The sequence below is a fragment of the Hirundo rustica genome, chromosome 1, assembly GCF_015227805.2.
Source record: "Hirundo rustica isolate bHirRus1 chromosome 1, bHirRus1.pri.v3, whole genome shotgun sequence".
Taxonomy (NCBI): Eukaryota; Metazoa; Chordata; class Aves; order Passeriformes; family Hirundinidae; genus Hirundo; species Hirundo rustica.
The window spans coordinates 154,898,695-154,923,021 of record NC_053450.1 but is presented as its reverse complement, the minus strand read 5'-3'; positions in this window follow the sequence as shown (position 1 = coordinate 154,923,021).

Here is a 24,327-nt window from a genome sequence, read left to right as displayed (position 1 = left end):
ATATTCTCAGTTTGGGCTGGAATTCTCTGACGGAAGCACAGCCAGGCAGGACGAACCCTTGGAGCCAGCAGCTGACTATGGAGGAACCACTGGCTGAACTCTGCCCACCTTTTGTATCCTTTGGGATTGTCCAGCCCAAATTCCAAACACTCCCGAACCTCCCCTGCTGTGGAGCTTCACCCGTGGAGAAAATCCAGCGTTTCTCGGGATCACAGAACCAATTCCATTGGAAAAGACCTCTGAGATCCTGGAATCCAAGCTGTGACTCCGTCTGCGGCACGTGGGGGTTGTGGAAATGCAGGGAATTTTCTGGGATCTTTTTCTGGGGGTGGGGGGAAAAAATCTGGGAATTTTTTTCTCCCTGTGCTTTGTTGTGATTAACGGAGGAAAGGAAGATTTCCCTGAACTCTGCTTCCAGACCAAACATCTCGGGATATAATTCCATATTCCCACGGGGGTTCAGGATGAGGTTTTGGGAATGAGAAGGTTTTGTTGTCCCAGCAGGGAGCAGCGACAGGAATTCCAGGGGAAAGCTGGCACTGCATTCCAACACCTAAATATTTACGGAAAGGTGACAAAGGGTCCCTGAAAACACCTTTGGCTTTACCTTCGCCTCATTAAGCCCTTGGAATTCCCTGGATTCCTGCCAAAAGCCCGGAATAGGGGGACAGTCGGGCGGCTGGGTAAGAACACGGCGACCTCGTTGACCTGAGGCTTCTTCCTCATCCTCGGGAGCGATTGGGAAATCTCCACGGATTCTTCTTGGCCAAAGTCCGGGCAGCTGGAGCAGAACGAGGCAGGAAAGGTGTCGGAACCCTGGGCACTGGGAATTCCAGGATTTCTGTGCTGCCGGGCTCTGACCCCCCAGCAAACCCTGCACTGACCTGAGGCCGTGGAAAAGGCTCCGGAATGGAGTGACAGCGCTGGGATTGTGGCTGTGGAGTTCAGTAGAAGTGTGTGACAGCACAGGGTGCAAAACTCAGAACCGGAGGGTTCGGAATGCAGGAACAGAGATAAAGCAGGATGCAGGATTTAGGGCAGGGGCTGAGTCCTTCTTTTTCACCTCCTTCTCCACGGCTCCGGGTGGGATTTTGGAACTGGGCAGAGAAATCCGCACTGCGGGCCAGGGGTGGTTGGAGATTGGGTTAAAAGTGAAAATAATTCAGGTGCCATCTCGTAATTGGACAGTTTGTGCTTAAAAGTCCTTGTGAAGAGTTAGAGACAGAGCCATTTTCACTTTGTGAGCCAGAACTCACAGCTCGTGAGACTGTGACAGAGATAAGAATTAATAAACTGAGCCCAAACACAAAAACTGCATCTCCCGAGCGTTTAATCCCGGCTCTGACAAGGAAAAATAAGATAAAAGTGACAGAAAGGTCTGGCCAGTGTCAATTCCTTGGTTTCGTGTCCCCTCTCAGGTGTCCCCTTGGGGCTCCGGAAATAAGGAATGCTGGGATTTCCTTTCCATCCCTTTCCAGCTGCACCAGAGGAATCTGGGATTAAAGAAGCCCTTGAAGGGCGCTGTAAGGAGAAAACCCGGAAGGATTTTCCTCCAGTCCGACCTGGAAGTGCCCAAAGCCAGGTTGGATGGGGCTTGGAGCACCCTGGGATAGGGGGAGGTGTCCCTGCTCATCCAGGGGGTGGAATGGGATGATCCTAAAAGTCCCTTCCAACCCAAACCATCCCGGAATTCTGGGATCCTCACTGCCCTGCAGACATGGATTTGATGGAACGTTGCACTCCCGGCTCCCTCCCAGCACAGTGACCCCAAAATGCCAAACTCGGAACAGTCAGAAGGGCTGGAATTCGGTGGGGTTTAGGCTCTCTTCCATTCCCAAGCCATTCCAGGATTACATGGATACCTCAGGAACCGCCCAGGACAGAGATCTGGACTTTTCTTCTCCTTGAAAATTCATCAGTGATTCCTTAGGGACGGAAAATGCTCCCTAAAAATTCCACTGTGAACTCCAGCCCGGGTCCCGGAGTTGAACATTAACAGAGGTCGATGTTTTCCAGCCCCACAGGACCAGGGCTTGGAATAAATGGAAAACCAGAGGGATATTGGAGTGGAAATCCAATCCTGAATAAAAGATGAGGTTTTTGCTGTTCCATCCGTGCAATCCCCTTCGGGGTGGTTGAACAATCCCCATGGGATCTGGAGTTTGGAGCTGAGCTGGGAATGTTCATCCTGGAGAAAAGGAACTCCAGGGGAGTTCTCCTCTGGGAGAGGAGGGGACAGCCACAGGGAATCGGGATCTGCTCCAGGGAACAGGGACAGGAGGAGAGGGAGCAGCCTCAGGCTGGGCCAGGGAAGGGTTAAATCGGATACTTGGGATCATTTCTCCATGGAAAGTGTGCTCAGGCCTTGGAATTTCCCAGGAGGGTTTGGAGTGCCCATCCCTGGGGGTGTCCAAGGAATTCCTGGATGTGGAATCCCCCTCAGGGCTCCGGTGGGGATCGGGCTCAGCTGGGACTCGGTGATCCCGGAGATCTTTCCCAGCCTCGGTGATTTCGGGATTCTCCGGATGCCAAAGCCGCTTTTCCCGGCTCCGTCCCTGCTCCGCAGCCTCCAGCCCCTTTGGGATGGTTGAACAATCCCTTCGTCCCACACTTTTCTGCTTGGGGCAGGAATTTTTAACCAGGCCTAGCTGGCACGGAGTTAATGTGTAAAGCAGGGAAAACGAACTTCCAGAGGCTGGAAAATGAACTTCCAGAGGCTGGGATCCAGCAGGGATGCAGCAGGAAGAGGGTTCCCAGCCCGGCTCACCCGATCTCGGTCACGGGGTCAGGATTTGATAAGACGGGAATGAATTTTGAAGGAGAAAAGTCAGGAATAAACCGTGCCTTGGTGGTTCTGCGCCTGGAATCGGAACTCGGAGTTTGGAGAAGGGATTTTTCCACCCCTTTGGTCTCCTCTGCCTGATTCAGGCAGGGAAAATGTTACAGATTCCTTAAGGACTCTGAGGCGAAGGCAAAAATCAGGATGTGGAAGGAGCTGGTGGTCCAAGTGGGTCACAGAATCATGGAATGGTTTGGGTGGGAAGGGACCTTAAGGATGATCCCAATCCAATTCCATGGGCTGGGACACCTCCTGCTGTCACAGGCTGCTCCAGCCTGGTCCTGGGCACTTCCAGGGATCCAGGGGCAACCACAGCTTCTCTGGGAATTCCATCCCAGCCTCTCCCAGGGAGGAATTCCTTCCCAATATCCCATCTAAACTTCCCCTCTGTCAGTCTGAGCCTATCCCTTTGTCCTGTCCCTCCAGTTCCTGAGGAAAATTCCCTCTCCGGCTCCCCTGGAGCCCCTTCAAGCACTGGAAGTGGCTCTGAGGTCTCCCCACATCCTTCTCCTCTCCAGGATGAGCATTCCCAGCTCTCCCAGCCTGGCTCCACAGGGAAGATGCTTCGCTCCCTTCATCAACTCCGTGGCCTCCTCTTGGACTTGCTCCAACATTCCCAGGTCCTTCTTAAACTGGGATTCTTTACTGGGAGGCAGCTGCACACCAACCCCTCCCGGCAGAGAGGGAACAGCTGGGAATGGCGCCGTATCCACACGTTCCGTGATTCCTCGGGAAGGCTGAGCTGGAACAGAGACGGGACAGAGCTGGAGAATAAAGCAGAGATTTATTGAAAGGCCTTTAAGGATCCACCTTGGGCAGGACAAGAGCCTGGGCAGGGACACACCCAAGGTGGAACCAAAATGGGCACAAAATGGGCACAAAATGGGCACAAAATGGGCACAAAATGGACCCAAAATTGTCACAAATAGGACACAAAATGGTCACAAAATGGGCACAAAATGGACACAAAATGGGCACAAAATGGGCACAAAATGGGCACAAAATGGTCACAAAATGGACACAAAATGGTCACAAAATGGACACAAAATGGACACAAAATGGACACAAAATGGACACAAAATGGACACAAAATGGTCACAAAATGGACACAAAATGGACACAAAATGGACACAAAATGGACACAAAACAGACACAAAATGGACCCAAAATGGGCACAAAATGGACACAAAATGGGCACAAAATGGACACAAAATGGACACAAAATGGACACAAAATGGTCACAAAATGGACAAAGGGTCACGAGGTCTCACACTTTGGTAAGTTTTGGTCCATTTGCACATTGGGGTTGAATTGTCCAATTCCAGCTCCAGGTTCTCCAGTCCCATCCTTCTTGTTTTCTCCCTCCAGCCACCGTTGTTTGTGCTTTTGGGCTGAGCACTTGTCCCAGGTGTCCTTGGTGTGCAGCAGGAGCAGGATTTGTTTTGTGTGGCTGCAGTGTGCAGAGAGCTGAGTGACCCTGGCTGTGAGCTCAGAGCTGCGCCCTGGGCACCACGGAATGGGAAACGCACGGAAGATAAAACTCCAGGCATCATTCCGTTGGATCCAAACGCAGCTCTGCCTAAAATCCCGTTGGGAATGTCCTGCCAGGATCACCTGAGCTCAGTTCTTCTGAAGCTCCTGGCGGGATTTTGTGGTGTTAAACTCGAGCGCTGTGAGCCAGGTTTGGTTAGTCTGAGCTTAGTCACACCCTGCTCCAGAAGAATTCCAATCCACTGCTCCATAAACATCCCAGAATTCCAATCCAGGCCTTGATCAGCTCCATGGATCAGGATGGATAGATTTAAAACCACAGTTAGGACTAAGGTAAAGCTCACAGCATTCCCAGGGACAGGTGTGCAAATTTGGGACACTGAGATGTTTTTTGGGATCACTGGGGATGGCTTTGGGCTGCAAAGAGGAATTTCAAACTGGATTTAGTGTGGGAAAAGCAGGATAGAATGTGGATAATGGGGACAAGAGGAAAGTCCAAGCGTCTCCTTTTCCTGCCAGGAATCCTCTCCAACCTGGATCCAGTTGCTGGATGTTTGGAAAGGGTCAGAACAATCTGGGAACGATTGGGATACCTGGGAATAAATTTCCAACCTCACCATTTGCTCCTCAGGACACACAAAATTCCCTGGTTTTTCTCCTTCCCCACTTAATCTTCAATGACAAATTTCACTATGGGGAAATTCCAATAAAAACATGGATTTTTTTATTTTTTTTTTTCCTTGGAGGAGGGAGGAGGCTCCAGGATTTGGTTTGGGTTTTCCACACAGGGTGAGACTCCTCTTATCTCCCTGAAGTTGCAGTGGTGGGAGGGAAAATCCTGTGGGATGGGATTCTTCTGGATGTTTCTGCATCCTGTAGGATCTGATCCTATATCGCATCATCCCTGACCCGGATTTGGGAACGGAACAGGCACAGCCACCCCCGCAAGTGGGAAATGGAATCTCAGGGATGAATCCTAAATTTCCCATCTTTTTTCCTCCAGGTCGGATCCTCCCCAGGTTCCGGAGCAAGAGTCAAGCCAGAGGGAAGAGCGGGAAGAGGATGAGGAGCTGGAAAACCGCTCCTGGTAAAATCCGTGTTTGGGAATCTGCCCCATCCACGCACTTCCAAGGGATTTTCCACCAGCGGGAGGAGGGACGAGATCAGAGCCTGACCAGAGGCTGACACAAGCGGGAATATCAGGAGGATTTTAGGGAATAATTAGAACATTTTGGGATCCGGTGAGAATTGGGATGGAGGGAGGGAGGGAGGGGTTTCCAGCAGAAACGGAGAGGGAAGATCCCGGAGGGAGCCGGAGTGAAATCCGGAGTCACACAAGGTGGCAGTGCAGATTGTCCGCAGGGCCTTGGGGACAGACGCCGGGAAAAGGCTAAAAATATTCCATGGGATCCGACGCAACAGGAGAATCCAGGAAAATTTGCTGCTGGTGTAATTCCAGACAGGAATTCTGCTTGGGCGACTCCGCTGAGTCCGGGTTGATTCCTGATTGTTCCCATGGATTAATGAACGCCATTTCCTGATCCAGTTGTGTCCTGTCCTGAATTTATCGGACTTTTCCATGGTCTCTCTTTGGATGAGGCTGAGGGAACCTCAAGGAGGACAGGCAAATTCCAAAATCTCAGATCCACTGCTTGGATCTGATAGCCAGGGGCACATGGAATGAGCTCCATGCAGGAGAGGTACATCCAGGAAATCCCTGGAAAATCTGGGCTCCGTGGAATGCCAGAATCCCACAACAGTTTCGGGTTGGAAGGGATCATCGCGTTCCGGCTCCTGGATATCCCGATTGCATTAGGTTGATGTTCTCCAGCTCCACAGGATCAGGGCTTGGAATAAATGGAAAACCAGAGGGATACTGGAGTGGAAATCCAATCCCGAATAAAAGATGAGGTTTTTGCTGTTCCATCCGTGCAATCCCCTTCGGGGTGGTTGAACAATCCCCATGGGATCTGGAGTTTGGAGCTGAGCTGGGAATGTTCATCCTGGAGAAAAGGAACTCCAGGGGGAGCCTTCTGGGAGAGGAGGGGACAGCCACAGGGAATCGGGATCTGCTCCCAGAGAACAGGGACAGGAGGAGAGGGAACAGCCTCAGGCTGGGCCAGGGAAGGGTTAAATCGGATACTTGGGATCATTTTTCCATGGAAAGTGTGCTCAGGCCTTGGAATTTCCCAGGAGGGTTTGGAGTGCCCATCCCTGGGGGTGTCCAAGGAATTCCTGGATGTGGAATCCCCCTCAGGGCTCCGGTGGGGATTGGGCTCAGCTGGGACTCGGTGATCCTGGAGATCTTTCCCAGCCTCGGTGATTTCGGGATTCTCCGGATGCCAAATCCGCTTTTCCCGGCTCCGTCCCTGCTCCGCAGCCTCCAGCCCCTCCCTCAGCCCTGCCCAAACTCTCCAGGGGAATTCAGAAACTCCAGGAGAGGATTTTCCTGGGCTTTAACCCCAAACTCCTCAGGATTTTTTTGGGAAGCAATTAACTCCGGGTTCCAGCACATCTGAGGGAGGAGCAATTTCAGTGGGAAGAAGGAGGAAGGAGGAAGGAATTGTGGGCAGCTGGGAATGGTTTGGTGGGAATGACCTTGCAGGGACATGAGGAACTGCCCAAGCAGGAGATGGTGTGAAAAATCCACCGGAAAACTCTTGGAAAGTCCAACCCGGGAAAAGTTTCCACGATCGTGGGAATTTTAATATTTATAATTTTAAGTCTCAGCTCCTACAGAGGGCCCCAAAGGAAGAATATCCCACCGAATTCCCCAAAATCTTGGAATGCTGACCAAGAGGCGGGATGATGACAAAACAACAGGAATGATCCTTGTCAGGGATGTGTCCCCGATGCCATCACGGTGTCATCCCATGGGAATGGGATGCGGGAGAGCAGGGAAAATTTTCTCCTCTTGGAATTAACAGCAGAACCTTCAGTGCTTCATACACAGCTCCAGAAATCCAGGAAAGACATCAGAGAGGGGAATAAAAAAACTGGGAAAGAAAACCCAGAAAAACCACCTTTATTTCTTCTCAACTCGTTTTTCCTTCTCAGCTTTGTCCCGGCTTTGGAATTCAACCCCTCAGGAATTATTTCAGGGCTGTTTTCCCTCATATCCCCGTTCCTGGCTCAGGACGAATCCCTAATTTGTTGAAAGCTGGACGGACAAATTGGAGCAGCAGCAGCAGCACAAGCTGGAGAGTTTTTGGGAGGAGCTTGGGAAAGCTCCAGAGGCCCCGGAGAGATTCCAACTTTTCCGCTCCCCTTCTGGAAGCGGAGCCTCGCTTTCGGTCGCTCGCTCCGGATTTGGCTGCCAAAAAACCCGCGAGGAAAATAATAAAGGAGCAAAAACAACTCCGTGGGCTCGGGTTTCTGGGCGGTGACGAGGCCGATCTGCGTAAAACGTTTTGATCCCGCGTCGTTCCTTGGGATCGGGCCACGGTTTGTGCTCGGAGAGAGCTCCAAGCGCTGCTCCAGAGGCGTCGCCTCAAGGGCCGAGGTGGAGACAGCCCGGCAAACAAAGGAAAGGGAATTTGTTAGGAGAGACGGCTGCTGGAAAGGAGGGAAAGAGCATCTCAGGGAATTCTGAGGCGTTGCCAGCAACACGGGGAGGTGAACAGCGGGAAAACCGGGATTAGGTCCTTTTTTTTCCGGCTGATACTGGATTGGAATAGGGGAAAAAAAAAAAAAAATGGGATTAGTGGGAACGAAATCAGAATTAATGGGCTTTTGTCAGGGAATCGGCTCCAAGGGATAAAATAGGATTTTGTGGGGTTTGTGGAGGGAGCTGGTGCTGGAGCTGGAGCGGGAGGATGGATGGATGATGGAGGGATGGATGGATGATGGATGGAGGGATGGATGGATGATGGATGGATGGATGATGGATGGAGGGATGGATGGATGGATGGATGGATGGATGGATGGATGGTGGATGGATGGATGGATGGATGGAGGGATGGATGGATGGATGGATGATGGATGGATGGATGGATGATGGATGGATGGATGGAGGGATGGATGGATGGATGGATGATGGATGGATGGATGGATGATGGATGGATGATGGAGGGATGGATGGATGGATGGATAGATGGATGGATGGATGGATGGATGGATGGATGGATGATGGATGGATGGATGGATGGATGGATGGATGGAGGGATGGATGGAGGGATGGATGGATGATGGATGGATGGATGATGGATGAATGGATGGATGGATGGATGGATGATGGAGGGATGGATGGATGGATGGATAGATGGATGGAAGGATGGATGGATGATGGATGGATGGATGATGGATGGATGGATGGATGGATGGATGGATGGAAGGATGGATGGATGATGGATGGATGGATGATGGATGGATGGATGGATGGATGGATGGATGGATGGATAGATGGATACATGGATACATGGATGGATAGAGGGATGGTTGGATGGATTGAGGGTTGGTTGGATGGATGGATGGATTAATGGGTGGATGGAGGGATGGATCCATGGATGGATGGATGGATGGATGATGGATGGATGGATGATGGATGGATGATGGATGGATGGATGGATGGATGGAGGGATGGATGGATGGAGGGATGGATGATGGATGATGGATGATGAATGGATGATGGATGGAGGGATGGATGGATGGATGGATGATGGATGGATGGATGGATGATGGATGGTCGGATGGATTGAGGGTTGGTTGGATGGATGGATGGATTAATGGGTGGATGGAGGGATGGATCCATGGATGGATAGGTAGATGGATGGATCCATAGAATAATGGGTGGATGGATGGAGCAGGAAGAGTTTCTTTAAACCAGGAGTGGGGATTTTTCCCAGTGGTAGCTGAGCTGTCACATCCCAGCGCTGGGGATTTGCCAGGATCTGCAGGACACCCTCTGGATAAAACCTCCTTGCGGTCAGGACACCTCCTGCTATCCCAGGCTGCTCCAGCCTGGCCTTGGACACTTCCAGAGATCCAGGGGCAGCCACAGCTTCTCTGGGAATTCCATCCCGGCCCCTCCCCAGCCTCCCAGGGAAGTATTTTTCCTGATATAAAATTTGGTGGAGTTTTATTTTGCCAAATTTTCCCAGTTTTTTTTTTTTCCCCCCCGTCACTTTTTTTTTTTTTTTTTTTTTTTTTTTAATTCCATGTCCATCCAAAAAGGAATTCCCCCACCCTGTGCCTGGAGAGCCCCACGGACGGATTTATATCCAAAATACCCGAACATCCGAGTTTTTCCATTTCCTTAAATGAAAAAAGAAGAAAGAGTGGCAAACAGCTGAGAGGATATTCTGGGAGCTTTTATGGGATTATCCAGTTCTCTCCAGGCGGGAAGAACATTCCCTTTTGCTGGCTCCACGTCCGTATTCCAATTGCGTATTTAATTGCCAGGGAGCCCGGATAAGATCAGTTGAAACTGGGAGGGTTCGATTTTATGGGAATTTCCAAACCAGGACCGTTCCTGCTTCCAGGTTTGGGAGATAACGGATATTTCCGGACATTTCATTCCAACCCCTGTGCCTGGATAGGAGCACGTGGATTGGGAGATGCTCTGCACACACCCAAAGGATTTATCTGTGCACGGGAAAACTTAAGGAATTTTTTTCCTCCGGCATCGCTTGGGAGGAGACATTCCCAGAGCTGGGTCCCAGCTCCCGAGTGCCCCATCCAGTCGCTTTTTTTCCTGGTTTAGTCTTTTTCCCATGGATCCTGCCAGTGGATGGGATTCCAGCAGTTCAGTTATGATTTGGGAACAAAATATTTGGGCAACTAAGCTCCACAAAAAGGAAAAATTCCCAGTGCTCTTCGTCATTCCCTACTCCCATCCCAGGCTGAATCTCCCCGTTCCTGAGTTCCGACAGGGAAAAAGAACTTTCCAGGGATTCAGAGTTTGGGAAATTCTGACCTCTATCCTCAGAGTTATTTATGGAAAATGGAGATTTAGTATTTCCATGGAATGATCCTTTTGGGTGGTATCCATTCCCTATTTTTGACAGAAGGAAAACAGGGAGAAAACGAAATTAACTGGAATTACTGAGGGGAATGGGGATGAGGGCAAAGGATTCGGGATCCAATCCCTCAATTCCTAAAGCTGGTTAAAAAGTGCCTTTGAATTCCCTAAAAGTGGCCCCACAGGGATATGAGGTTTTCCACTGATTATTAGCAGCTGAAACTCTTGAGGATGTGAAAAATGAGGATGGAAATCCATGGAAAACTCCCTGTTCCCAACAATCCATGGAAAGCCACTCCATCTCCAGCTTTTCAGGGTCCCAAAAGAGGGAATATTGCACTGTTCCCCCTGATTCTGAGCGGGATTTTGGGAATGCTCAGTGGAACCGTGCAGACACCTTCAGATGTGATCCCAGTGGGATCTGCTGGAAGATGAGAAAGAAAAAAACAGGAAAAGGTGGAACTCAGGGTTTTTTTTCCCTTTTTCCTACTTTTTTTTTTTTTTTTTTCCCATTTTATCCCTGTTTTTCTTCCTCCTCAGCATCGACGGTCGGTGCTGGTGAAGGGAAAACACTGAATTTAGGGGAATTTGATCCTGTTCTTCTCCAAGACCCAAAGCTCCATCCCAAATCCAGGGTTTCTCAAGGATTATCGGGAACAGGCCACCAGAAAACGTTGTGGACCGCTCCCTAGAAATGTCCAAAGCCAGGCTGGACAAGGTTTGGAGCAACCTGGGATAATGGGAGATATCCCAGCCCATGGCAGGGGGTGGAATGAGGGAATGAGGGAATCTTTCATGTCCCTTCCAACCCAAAATATTCTGGAATCCTCTGCTTTTCCATGTGTTCCTCAAAGGCTTTGTTGGAGCGTTTTCCCATATTTTTTTTTGCGCTGATGGATCTGTCTTTGCTTCCAAAGCCAAGGCAGAGACCCGCGACTCTCAAGTCCCGAGGAATTCCCCTTTTTCCAGGAGCTGCTGTGGGATGAAGCCAGGCAGGCTCTGACCCTCCCGCTCCAATCCTCCCTGGATAATCTGGAAAAAAAAAAAAAAAAATCACTCCTTGGAAGCATGAGCTGGAGTTTGGAAGTTTGGAGTTTGGATTTCAGCACTTTTGGAGTCACAAGAGGAGACAGAACACCACAAATCCACGGAAAAAAAGGAATTATCGCCCTCAGGATCCTGCACAGGCCATGGATAATTTCCCACGTGAATTTCCAGAGTTTTCCACTCACTGTTCCCTATTGGAATTTAGGCAGTTTCTTGCCTGGGGGATCTTTAAGTGGTTTTCCTCAGCAGAATTCGGCAAAATGTGCCGTTTAAAGAGACATTTCCAAACATTCCCGTATTTATTCCCTGTTTTTTCTCCTCCTTGCTCCGTAGCTCCATGCTGCCGCTTGACATCCATGAATCCTGCAGCTTCGGGATTTGTGGCTGGAAAAAAAAAAAACAGGATTTAGGCAGGGAGGGAGAAAAAAGCCGACTCCTTAATGAAATCCGGGATCTTTCGGAAGGAAAGAGAACTTCGGGATGTGAGGAGAGGAGAGAGAGGAGGAAGGAAAAGAGAAGGAAAACTTATCCCAATCCCAGGTGAAATATTTCCCTTAGAATTATATTTAACAGAGCCCAAACTTGAACTGAACTATAACAGAAATTACTTTTAATATTATAATATAACTTAATATAACTTAATTCGGACCTAAACACGGCAAATGGCTCTAATTAAAAATCAGAAAAAAGCAAAATTAAAAATTGGAAAATAGCGAAAAAGAAGAACTTGGACAACGTCTCAAAATCCTCCATGTTGCTTCACGCGCGTTGCTGTGCTCCAAACCCCCCAAAATCCGGATTTCCGAAATTCCAGCATCGGGCCGTTGGGCCTGGCAGGAGTGATTTTGGAGATCCACCCCGCTGGCTCCAGGAATCCAGAGGGAAATTCCCTGCTCCGGTTTTAACTCGTCCATTTGCACACCGGGATTTTGGGAGGCTCCAGGGGAAAAACAAGGGATGGCCCTTTCGCCCCGGGGCCGCTGAGAGGCGTCAGTAGGGTCGGGACACATTCCTGATTCCTGGTTTTTGTAAGGATTGGGATATTCTTTAGCCTTGTGGGGGCTGGTCCGGTCTCCTCAGGATTAGGGATTTCCTCAGGGATTGGGAGAGCAGGAGCATCTCCAAGATTTGGTGTGATCCATGCGAGACGGCTTTGGGAATATCCGTAATTTTGTTCCCGTGGTTCCTCCACGAGGTCTCACTCCTCCGAGGAGGAACGAGCCCTGCTCTACCTGGAAAACAATTCCTCAGGATTCCGTAGGACCCAGGGGCGGATAAACCCATGGAGCCCCTAAATCCTGGGAGTTGGGAGATAAGAGATAAGAAGAGATACCCAAGATAAGAGGGATTGGTGTGGCTTTGGATGGGCACAGTTCCATGGAATGCAAGGAAAAATTCCCAAAATCCCCTCTCCGGGGGGGAACAGCAGGGATTTGGATGGGGACGCTTCCATTTGGATTTGGATGGGAATATTTCCATTTGGATTTGGATGGGAATATTTCCATTTGGATTTGGATGAGGACACTTCTACCTGGGTTTGGATGAGGACACTTCTACCTGGGTTTGGATGAGGACACTTCTACCTGGGTTTGGATGAGGACATTTCCATTTGGATTTGGATCAGGGCACCTCTGTCTGGATTTGGATGGGAATACTTCCATTTGGATTTGGATGAGGATACTTCTATCTGGATTTGGATGGGAATATTTCCATTTGGATTTGGATGAGGATACTTCTATCTGGATTTGGATTGGGACACTTGCATGTGGATTTGGGTGGGGATATTTCCATTTGGATTTGGATCAGGACATTTCCATTTGGATTTGGGTCAGGACATTTTTATCTGGATTTGGATAGGGACACCTCTGTTTGAATTTGGATGAGGACAGTTCTACCTGGGTTTGGATGAGGATACTTCCATCTGGATTTGGATGAGGACATTTTAATCTGGATTTGGATGGGAATATTTCCATTTGGATTTGGATGAGGACACTTCTACCTGGGTTCAGATGAGGACATTTTAATCTGGATTTGGATGGGGACATTTCCATTTGGGTTTGGATGAGGATACTTCTATCCGGATTTGGATTGGGACACTTGTATCTGGATTTGGGTGGGGACATTTCCATTTGGATTTGGATCAGGGCACCTCTGTCTGGATTTGGATGGGAATATTTCCATTTGGATTTGGATGAGGATACTTCCATCCAGATTTGGATGAGGACATTTTAATCTGGATTTGGATGAGAATATTTCCATTTGGATTTGGATGAGGATACTTCTATCTGGACTTGGATTGGGACACTTGTATCTGGATTTGGATGGGGACATTTCCATTTGGGTTTGGATGGGGACATTTCCATTTGGGTTTGGATGAGGACAGTTCTACCTGGGTTCGGATGAGGATACTTCCATCCGGATTTGGACGAGGACATTTTAATCTGGATTTGGATGGGGACATTTCCATTTGGGTTTGGATGAGGACAGTTCCATTTGGAGGACCCCACTACTTGGGTTTGGATCAGGGTACCTCTGTCTGGATTTGGATGGGAATATTTCCATTTGGATTTGGATGAGGATACTTCTGTCCAGATTTGGATTGGGACACTTGTATCTGGATTTGGATGGGGACATTTCCATTTGGATTTGGATCAGGACACCTCTGTTTGAGTTTGGATGGGGACACCTCTACCTGGATTTGGATGGGGATGTTTCCATTTGGATTTGGATGAGGACAATTTTGTCTGGATTTGGATGAGGACATTTTTACCCGGATTTGGATGACGACACCTCCACCTGGATTTGGATGATGACACCTCCACCTGGATTCGGACGAGGACATTTCCATTTGGATTTGGATGAGGACATTTTCATCTGGATTTGGATGAGGATATTTCCATTTGGATTCAGACGAGGACATTTCCATTTGGATTTGGATGAGGACATTTTGGTCTGGATTTGGATCAGGACATTCGCATTTGGATTTGGATCAGGACATTCCCATTTGGATTTGGATGAGGACATTTTTGTCTGGATTTGGATCAGGACATTCCCATTTGGATTTGGATCAGGACATTTCTATTCGGAGCTCAGGCCAGGCCAGGTAAAACCCCTTTGAACTCCCCTTTGTGTGATGGAATTTTTGACATTCCCTGCATGGGAATAGCCCCAAATTAAGGAGAGAGTTTATCCAGGCTGGAATGAGGAGGGAAGGTCCCTGGCTGGCTCTGGAGAGCGGATTCTGCTCCCTCCCACTGCGGTTTCTGGAATACCTTGGAAAAACCCCGGCTTGGGCCAAAATCGTGTGTGAGCTTCAGCTTCCCTAAGGTTGGAAGAAAGGTTTGGAAAGGCAGGAAAATCCAACATAATCATCCTTGGAAAAGAAATAATCTTGAATAGATTTGTGCATTTGGAGCAATAAGGAAATGTAAATATATCTGCTAAAAAATATATTGGGGGTGTAGCAGGAGAAGCAAATGAAAATTGAGATATGAATGGAAAAAATACAAATAAGGAAAATGTAAAATGTAAAAAATAGAAATATAAATACAAATAATAAAAATTAAAATAGAAATGAACATAAACATAAAAATATATAAATACAAATAATAAAAATTAAAGTAGAAATAAAAAATAAAATTAAAAAATCAATCAAAATTAATTTAAAAAATAAAATAAATAAACTAAACTAAATAAAAATAAAAATATAAACAATAAAAATTAAAGTAGAAATAAAAATAAAAAATCGATCAAAATTAATAAAAATAAAATAAAAATAAAAATAAAAATCAATCAAAGTTAATAAAAATAAAATAAAAATAAAAATAAAAATAAAAATAAAAATAAAAATCAATCAAAGTTAATAAAAATCAATCAAAGTTAATAAAAATAAAATAAAAATAAACATAAACACAATAAAATAAAAATAAAAAAATAAATAAAAATAAACATAAACATAAAATAAACATAAACAAAATAAAATAAAAACAAAAATAATAACAATAACAGTAACAATAACAGTAACAATAACAATAATAAAAATAATAATAAAAAAACAAAAATAAAAATAAAAACAAACCCAAAAAGAAATAATGTAAAGGGGTTTTTTTAGCTGCCACTCCAAAGAATTTCCCTGCTTTATTTCTGTCTTTCCAGCTGCCGGGACACAGAGCAGAGGATTTATCTGCTCTAAATTTAGCCCCTCCAAATACTGGCCAGCCGGAATCCCAGCTATTCCAGGGATTAGCCCGGATAAATTGTGTTCGATATGTGCTTGAGATAAGCAAAATATTCCCAGAGATAATTCCTAATCACAATGGAGGATCTGGAGGCTCAGACTTGGATTCAGAAGAGCAAAGGGAGGAAATAAATCCCCCTGGCAGAAAATTCCTCAGCCCCGGATTCCCATCCAACGGTCTGGGAAAGGAATTTATTCCTTGCCTGGGTTCGTTTCCCACCGACATTCCCAGACAGGCAACCGAAAAAAACGTCCTGGCTTTTCACCCCCAGCCAAAGGAACAGACAGGGAAATCTTCCTGCTCTTTCCACAGAACAGGAAAGAAATCCTTGGATCCAAATTCAAATCCTGAGGAACCGAAGCTGTGCAAAAGCCTTTGGTTGACATCTGTTGGATGGAAGGGTCTGGAAAACCCAGCTCCTACTGGGAACGGTGTCTGGTTAAACTGGGATGTGGCCAGCGGTGATGGCAGGGGATTAACAGGGATCCGTATTTTTTTTTCCAAGGGGAAAATGTGTCCCACCCGCATGGGGACAATCCCTGGAATCCGCATAAGCAGGGGGACAGAGGGATTGGGAAAAACCCCTGGAGAAGGTCTGGGAGAGCCGGTGGGTGAGGAATGAACGCGCCCTGACCTTGTGCTCCAGCAGCCCCGAAATCTGGAGGCGTCCTGGCTCGATCCCAAAATTTGGGCAGCAGGAAAAGGGGGAATTCTGCCCCTCTGCTCCCTCAGGTGATTCCCCACCTACAGAGCTGCTCCAGCTCTGGATCCCGACATCCACAGGGCCTGGAGCTGCTGGAGAGATCCAGAGGAGGCCCCGGAGCTGCTGCAGGGCTGGAGCCAGGCTGGGAGAGCTGGGAATGTTCCCCTGGAGAGGAGAAGGCTCCAGGGAGAGCTCCGAGCCCCTGGCAGGGCCTGAAGGGGCTCCAGGAGAGCTGCAGAGGGGCTGGGGACAAGGGCTGGAGGGACAGGACACAGGGAATGGCTCCCAGTGCCAGAGGGCAGGGATGGATGGGAGATTGGGAATTGGGATTCCTGGCTGGGATGGAATTCCCAGAGCAGCTGTGGCTGCCCCTGGATCCCTGGCAGTGCCCAGTGCCAGGCTGGAGCAGTCTGGGACAGTGGGAAGTGTCGCTGCCATGGCAGGGGTGGCACGGGATGGGATTTAGGATCTTCTCCAACCCAAACCATTCCAGGATTCCTTTGGAATTCCATCCTTTAAAGTGTCTCACTGGGACGCATTCCCAAACCATCAATGGGAAGCTCCGAAATTCCAGGCTTCCATGGAAATATCTGCGAGACAAAAGGTGAACCAGAGCCTGGGGAGGTGCTGGGGCTTTTCTGGGAAGATTCTCCCGAATTGTCAAATCCAGACTTTGTATCCAGTCCAGGAAAGGGCTCCGGCACCCCCAATATTTGGGATTTAGGAATTATATCCCTCTCACAGCTTCTGGTGCCTCAAGGAGCGGAAAGATCCACAGGGCAGCACGGGGATCCCAATCCTGCTTTATGGACAGCACCTGGAATTCCAGTTTTCCCGTCTCCTGTCATATCCATACAATGGAGCCCCCCCCCTTTACCTTTAATAATTTTTTTTCCATTTGCTTCCTTCTAGGAAAGCCCCAATTCCAAGAATCCTCTTTCCTCCTATGGAAGAACAAATCAGTAAACAAACAAACAAAAAAGAAACCCCAAACCAAAACCAAAATAAACAAAATATACACCCCCTCCAAGTCAATAAACAAAACTTTCCCACTTTCTCCCAGTTTTTTGTGGAACTTGGATCCTCACTCCAACACCATCCGTGGTCCCTCATGCCGATAAATGTAAAAAAAATTCCCAATTTTTAATTAAAATTGCTTAATTGAAGCTGGCTCTTCTCCGTTTTTATTAATGTGTTGTATTCCCAGGAAATGCAGAGAGAGGGAATCCTGGATAGACTTTAGGAAAATATCTCCTATCCCATCATTCCCTTATGGACTGTGCAGGAAACTTGGAAATTAACGTGATTTGGATTAAATTAACATTACTGGGATCAAATTAACGTTATTGGGATTAAATTAACGGGGATTCTCCGAGCTTTTTACCAAATGGATTTCCCCGCATCCCGAGGTGTTTCCATGCTCATCCCTGTCCTCCACCCCACTGATTCCTTTTAGGGTTTTTCCCGGTTTGCGTCCTAAACAAGGATCCAGCCCTGCTTTTCCCAAAGTTTCAGTGGGTGTTTGAGGGATCCCAAGGAAGGGAAGATGGGGGGAATTCAGGGAAGAGAAGATGAGGGGAAATTCAGGGAAGGGAAGACGGCAGGGATTCAGGGATGGGAATATGGGGAGTGGGATTTGGGGATAGGAAAACTGGGGGATTCAAGGATGGGAAGACGGCAGGAATTCAGGGAAGGGAAGATGGCAGGAATTCAGGGAAGATGGCAGGAATTCAGGGAAAGGAAGGTGGGAGGGATTCAGGGACGGGAAGATGGGGGAATTCAGGGAAGGGAAGATGGGGGGAATTCATGGATGGGAAGATGGCAGGAATTCAGGGAAGGGAAGATGGCAGGAATTCAGGGAAGATGGCAGGAATTCAGGGAAAGGAAGGTGGGAGGGATTCAGGGATGGGAAGATGGGGGAATTCAGGTAAGGGAAGATGGCAGGAATTCATGGATGGGAAGATGGGGGGAATTCAGGGAAGGGAAGATGGCAGGAATTCAGAGATGGGAAGATGGGGGAATTCAGGGAAGGGAAGATGGCAGGAATTCAGGGAAGATGGCAGGAATTCAGGGAAAGGAAGGTGGGAGGGATTCAGGGACGGGAAGATGGGGGAATTCAGGGAAGGGAAGATGGGAGGAATTCAGAGATGGGAAGATGGCAGGAATTCAGGGAAGGGAAGATGGCAGGAATTCAGGGAAGGGAAGATGGCAGGAATTCAGGGAAGGGAAGATGGCAGGAATTCAGGGAAGGGAAGATGGCAGGAATTCATGCATGGGAAGATGGCAGGAATTCAGGGAAGATGGTGAGAATGCAGGGATAAGAAGATGGGGGGATTCAGGGAAGGGGAGATGGCGGGTATGCATGGATGGGAAGATGGTGGGAATTCAGGGAAGGGAAGACGGGGGAAAACTCAGGGAAGATGATGGGAATTCAGGGATGGGAAGATAGGAGCAATTAAGGGAAGGGAAGATGGTGGGAATTCAGGGATGGGAATATGGGGGGTGGGATTTGGGGATGGGAAAATTGGGGAATTCAGGGAAGGGAAGATGGTGGGAATTCATGGATGGGAATATGGGGGGAATTCAGGGAAGGGAAGATGGCAGGAATTCATGGATGGGAAGATGGGGGAATTCAGGGAAGGGAAGATGGAAGGGATTCAGGGATGGGAAGATGGTGGGATTTCATGGATGGGAATATGGGGGCTAGGATTTGGGGATGGGAAAATGGGGGGATTCATGGATGGGAAGATGGGGGGAATTCAGGGAAGGGAAGATGGGGGGAATTCATGGATGGTGAGCTGGGGAATTCAGGGAAGGGAAGATGGGGGGAATTCAGGGAAGGGAAGATGGCAGGAATTCAGGGAAGGGAAGATGGGGGGAATTCATGGATGGGAAGATGGGGGGAATTCAGGGAAGAGAAGATGGCAGGAATTCATGGATGGTGAGCTGGGGAATTCAGGGAAGAGCAGGGGCTGATCCCTCTCTTTCACGCTTCCATCTCCCATCCCAAGGGCTTTATCCCGAGTTTGCCGACGATCAGGAGCCGATCCCAGGGAACCCCATCCATCGGCTGCTCCCTCTGAGGCCGGGCCGAGCTTTTCTCCCTGGAAGCTCGGCCTGGGTGAAGGAGCCGCTAATCCCCAGGGAAGGATTTTCCAGCAGAGCCCCGGGACGTGATCCCTTGTAAACAGCTCGTTAAGGACTTTACATCTCCCTTTTTTTTTTCCCTCTGGCTTTTCCCTCCCACACGCCCAGCCTGGGTAATTCCCGCCATCCCAGGCGTTGTAAGGAGATCCCGAGGCCATTCCCAGGATATTTTTAAGCCTCCGCAGCTGCCGGCCCATTTTGGAGTCGCGTTTTAAGGCTGGATCATCCTCGGCCTTTGTAACTTTGCATAACCCGGAATTCTCTGGGATGTGAGAGAGACGCGGAACAGATCCAAGGGATGGAGCCCATCTGGAGCCGGGCTGGGAGAGCTGGGAATGTTCCCCTGGAGAGGAGAAGGCTCCAGGGAGAGCTCCGAGCCCCTGGCAGGGCCTGGAGGGGCTCCAGGAGAGGTGCAGAGGGACTGGGGACACGGGATGGAGGGACAGGACACAGGGAATGGCTCCCAGTGCCAGAGGGCAGGGATGGATGGGAGATTGGGAAGGGATTCCTGGCTGGGATGGAATTCCCAGAGCAACTGTGGCTGCCCCTGGATCCCTGGAAGTGCCCAAGGCCAGGCTGGATGGAATTTGGAACATCCTGGGATAGTGGGAGATGTCCATGCCCATGGATTTGGATGGGAATTAGGGTCCCTTCCAACCCAAAGCACTCCGTAATTCCATGATTTTTCTGGTCTCTGAAAAACTGACCCACATCCACAAGAGACTCAAAACCATCCTTTATCCCAGGACATCCTGAATCCCGGGCAGAAAAAGACTGGAGTAAAATCAAATAACATTTTTGGACATTCCACTTCCCACCCCCCTCATTTTAAATTTGATTAATTTCCGCCGCTTTTAATTAACGCTCCGATCCTTCCCTGGCCCTTCCGAGCACCCCCAGATTAAGGAATGCTTGCCCTGTACTTAATCCATTAAAAAATGGGAATACAGACCGGAGCATTTGAATTCCTTGTTTGAAATTTTTTAAAAAATTATTTTATTTTATTTTATTTTATTTTATTTTATTTTATTTTATTTTATTTTATTTTATTTTATTTTATTTTATTTTATTTTATTCCATTTCATTTCATTTCATTTCGTTTCATTTTATTTCATTTTATTTTATTTTATTTTATAATTTTTATTTTATTTTATTTTATTTTATTTTATTTTATTTTATTTTATTTTATTTTATTTCATTTCATTTCATTTCATTTCATTTCATTTCATTTCATTTCATTTTCTATTTTCTATTTTATTTTATTTTATTTTATTTTATTTTATTTTATTTTATTTTATTTTATTTATTTTTAAGCGGAGACATTCCTCGTTTCATTATTTCCCCACATTTTCAAGGGGCTGGGATGGAATTCCCAGAGAAGCTGTGGCTGCCCCTGGATCCCTGGGATAGTGGGAGCTGTCCCTGTTTTTCTGATCCATATCCCTGTTTTTCTGATCCATATCCCTGTTTTTCTGATCCATGTCTGGAACCAGTTGGCTTTGAACCTTCCATTTGAGCCAAACCATCCCCTGATTCCGCAATAAACTGGATAACCCAGGAATTTTCACTCATTCCTGTTTCACTCCGGCATCACATTTTTTTCTGGGAATTTTGTCCTTGCCCTGCTGGAGCTCCCTGGACTTTTCCATCCCTGGATTTCCCTCTCTTGGAAGGAGCTGCTGAGTTTTCTAGGAGCAACCAGGCTGCCTGCAGTGGGAATAACGTGTTTTATGGAATTTAACTGCCTGGAATAAACACTCCCTGGGATCCAGGAGCTCCCAGCAGAGCCTCATTCCCAAAATCCGCTAAAACATCGAGGAGAAAAAAGAGAGCAGGAAACACTCTGGAAAAAAAAATGGGATAAACGCTGTGAAAGTTTATTTTTTCCCCGTTTTAGTGAGGGAATAGGTGGGGGTATTGTCTGGATAAACTCCTTTCCATCCCACTTTTCATCCACTGGGATTCCCTTCCATCGGATTCCGGGGAATCCCTGCTCCGCTCAGCGCTCTCCTGGCATGGAAAAGAGGAATCCCGGGAAATTTCTGCTTGCAAACGTTCCCTGGCTGTCGGGATCACGTTACAGCCATGGATTTCTGCCAGGTGTGAAAAACGCCCGGCGCAGCTGGAATTCCGTGTGCAATTCCATGTGTTTCTTTCTCCCTGCTTTGGGCTATTCCAGCACAAGCGGAAAGGACGATTTTTATATTTTTTTTTTTTTCCAGGAATATCCTATGGAATAACAACCCGTGCCTTCACCAGGGAATTTAACAGCTTTGCCTGGAGTAGGGAATGCCAACGTTATCCCATCGGGGATGCGGGAATACGAACTTCCAACTGGGAATAGAAAGAGCTGGATGCACTTTTATCCTCAAGAACGAGGTTGGGAAGGAATTCCCGGGACAGCCAAACTCTCCCAGGACATGGTGACTCTCCAGGGCTCCCTCTCAATTTACAGGGATATTTTCCAGCTGGGATACAGGAGCTGAGTTGTGGGATCACGGAGAAATGGGATCTGCCAGAACCTGCAGCCCTTGGAATACGGAGCTATCCCAAATCCCAGTCGGAAAGGCAGAGCTCTGCCACCTGATTTAGCACCAATCCCTGGTCTGTGCTTGATTTCCAGAGAAAATTCCAGCTTCAGCAGGTCTTGGGTTGGCCATTTTGGGAATCACCAGGAAAACCAGATCCAGCCAGAGCCGGGAAAAAAATCCTGGATGAATCAAATCAGCCTCGAGGTGGAGCTGGGATGGCTCCGGGGCATTCCAAGATGGACCGGTGGAGGTCACGGAAGATCATTCCCTGTCTCCCATCTCTCCCTGGAAGAAGTTGAGCTGGAAAATTCCTAATCCTGGGAATAAAAGTAGGTCCTGATCTGCCTCCCTCCACTTTTCCAAGGGATTATGGAAAAAAAAAATCCCTGCTCTGGGCTCACCTGGCTCATCCCAGTTCTCTCTGCTCCTGCAGGAAGCTGAGTCCCTCCGGCTCATGGAGCTGGTGGAATTCAGAGTTATCCTGGTCTGGAATGTTCCTCCATGAGAAAACCTGGATCCCACGGATGGGAACTTCCCGGGAAACCTGGACCGACCTGGCTGCAGGACTGGTGCCAGTCCCTGCCCCACTGCTCCATGACTTGGGCGGCCAGGGAGTGGAAAACCCGGGAATAACCTCAGGATTGGTTCATTGCCCTCGCCAGGCTCTCCATGGAAACTTCCTCCCATGAGGTCACCTCGATTCCCGAGCCCGGCTCCGTTCCAGGATCACCAGATCCTTAGGATCGGACGGTGGGAATTGCTCCCACTTCATCCCAAACCCTGCCTCTTGTTGGGGAAAAATGCCTGGGATGCTCCGTCCATGTGCTCCACAGGGATGGGGTTCCAGTGAACCCGGATGGATTTGGGCATCTCCGGGGCTCCTGCCAGAAATCCCAGCTCCAACTGCTTTTGGGATGGCTGCACTGGGATAATCCGAATTATATCCAGCTGGCCCTGACCATATTTAGGGATCTTTATTTGGAGTTTGATGCTTTTTGGGTTTTTTCTTTTGGTTTTTTTTTTTCCTTCTCTTTCATCCATAGGGCTGTAAGGAATTTCCAACCCAGCGGCAACAGGTGCGCTTGGATCAGGGAATGGAAACAGGGATAAAGGGATGGAAAATCAATGGAAGGGGCTGAAATCCCCCCAAAAAACCTCAGCAGGATCTGTGGGGATTTATTTGCTGTAGGGCTGTGAGGGGAGAGGAAAATTCCCAGATTTTCACAGCTGTGGGAATGAGGGGTGGGATTACCTCTGATTCCTGGTGGGAATTCCAACATCCTGAGCGACCGTCCAATCCCAGGGCGGGAATAACGACATCCCTGCTTTTCCTGACAGCAGTTTATGTAAACTCGGCTTAAAGCTTTCCAACAGGCCCAAGTTTTCTGTCAGGCAGATTCCAGCACCTGGGATCCATCCGAGCACGGAGTTTTTCCAAACTTCTCGGCGGGAAGATGAAGTGCGGGTTAAACTCTTCTCGTGACCGCTGGGAACGGAGCGTTTTTTGTGTTTTGAGCCACGGAGAGGGAATTTTTGTAAGGATAGGTAGTGACGGGATAAGTGGGAACGGCTTTAAACTGAAGGAGAGTGGGTTTGGACGGATATTGGGAAGGAATTCCTTGCTCCGGGGTTGCTGAGGCTCCGGCACGGTTTTCCAGAGAAGCTCTGATGCTCTTTCCCAGCCATCCACACTCTGCCAAAAGATGGAATTCCGGTTTCCTCGGCAAAGCCGGAGGGGCAGGATTGGCGGATCCATTGGAAAAGAGTGCCAGGGATCATCGATTCCAGGCAAATCTTTTCCCTCCGTGTCTAACTGGGATAAAAGCTGGAATTGTGGCTCCTGCTGCAACCTCGAGGGAATCCCAGGATTCGAATCACAATAAAAAAAGGATGGTGGGGCGCAGATTCCTTGGATCATGGGTGTTCCAGATTCCCGTCTGGGAATGCCGGTGAGGATTGTGGGGATGAGGGAGGAGGCCTGGGGATGAGTTCTCCGTGTGAAGGGTATCCATCGTTATCCCTGCTGTCCTTGGGCCAAAGGAAAAGGATTAAATGATCCCGGAAGGAGTCGGTGATCCTCACTGGCTTCCCTGGGGGAAAATGCGGGCGAAGAACGGAGTCGGAGAATTCCAGGAGGGTTTGGGTTGGAAAAATTCTTAAGGATCATCCAATTCCACCTCCCGCCATGGGCAGGGACACCTCCCACTATCCCAGGTTGATCCAAGTGTCCAACCTGGCCTTGGGCACTTCCAGGGATCCAGGGGCAGCCACAGTTTCTCTGGAATTCCATCCCAGCTCGTCCCCGCCCTCCCAGCCAGGAATTCCTTCCCAAAATCCCATCTAAATCTCCCTCTTTCAGCTCAAAGCCATTC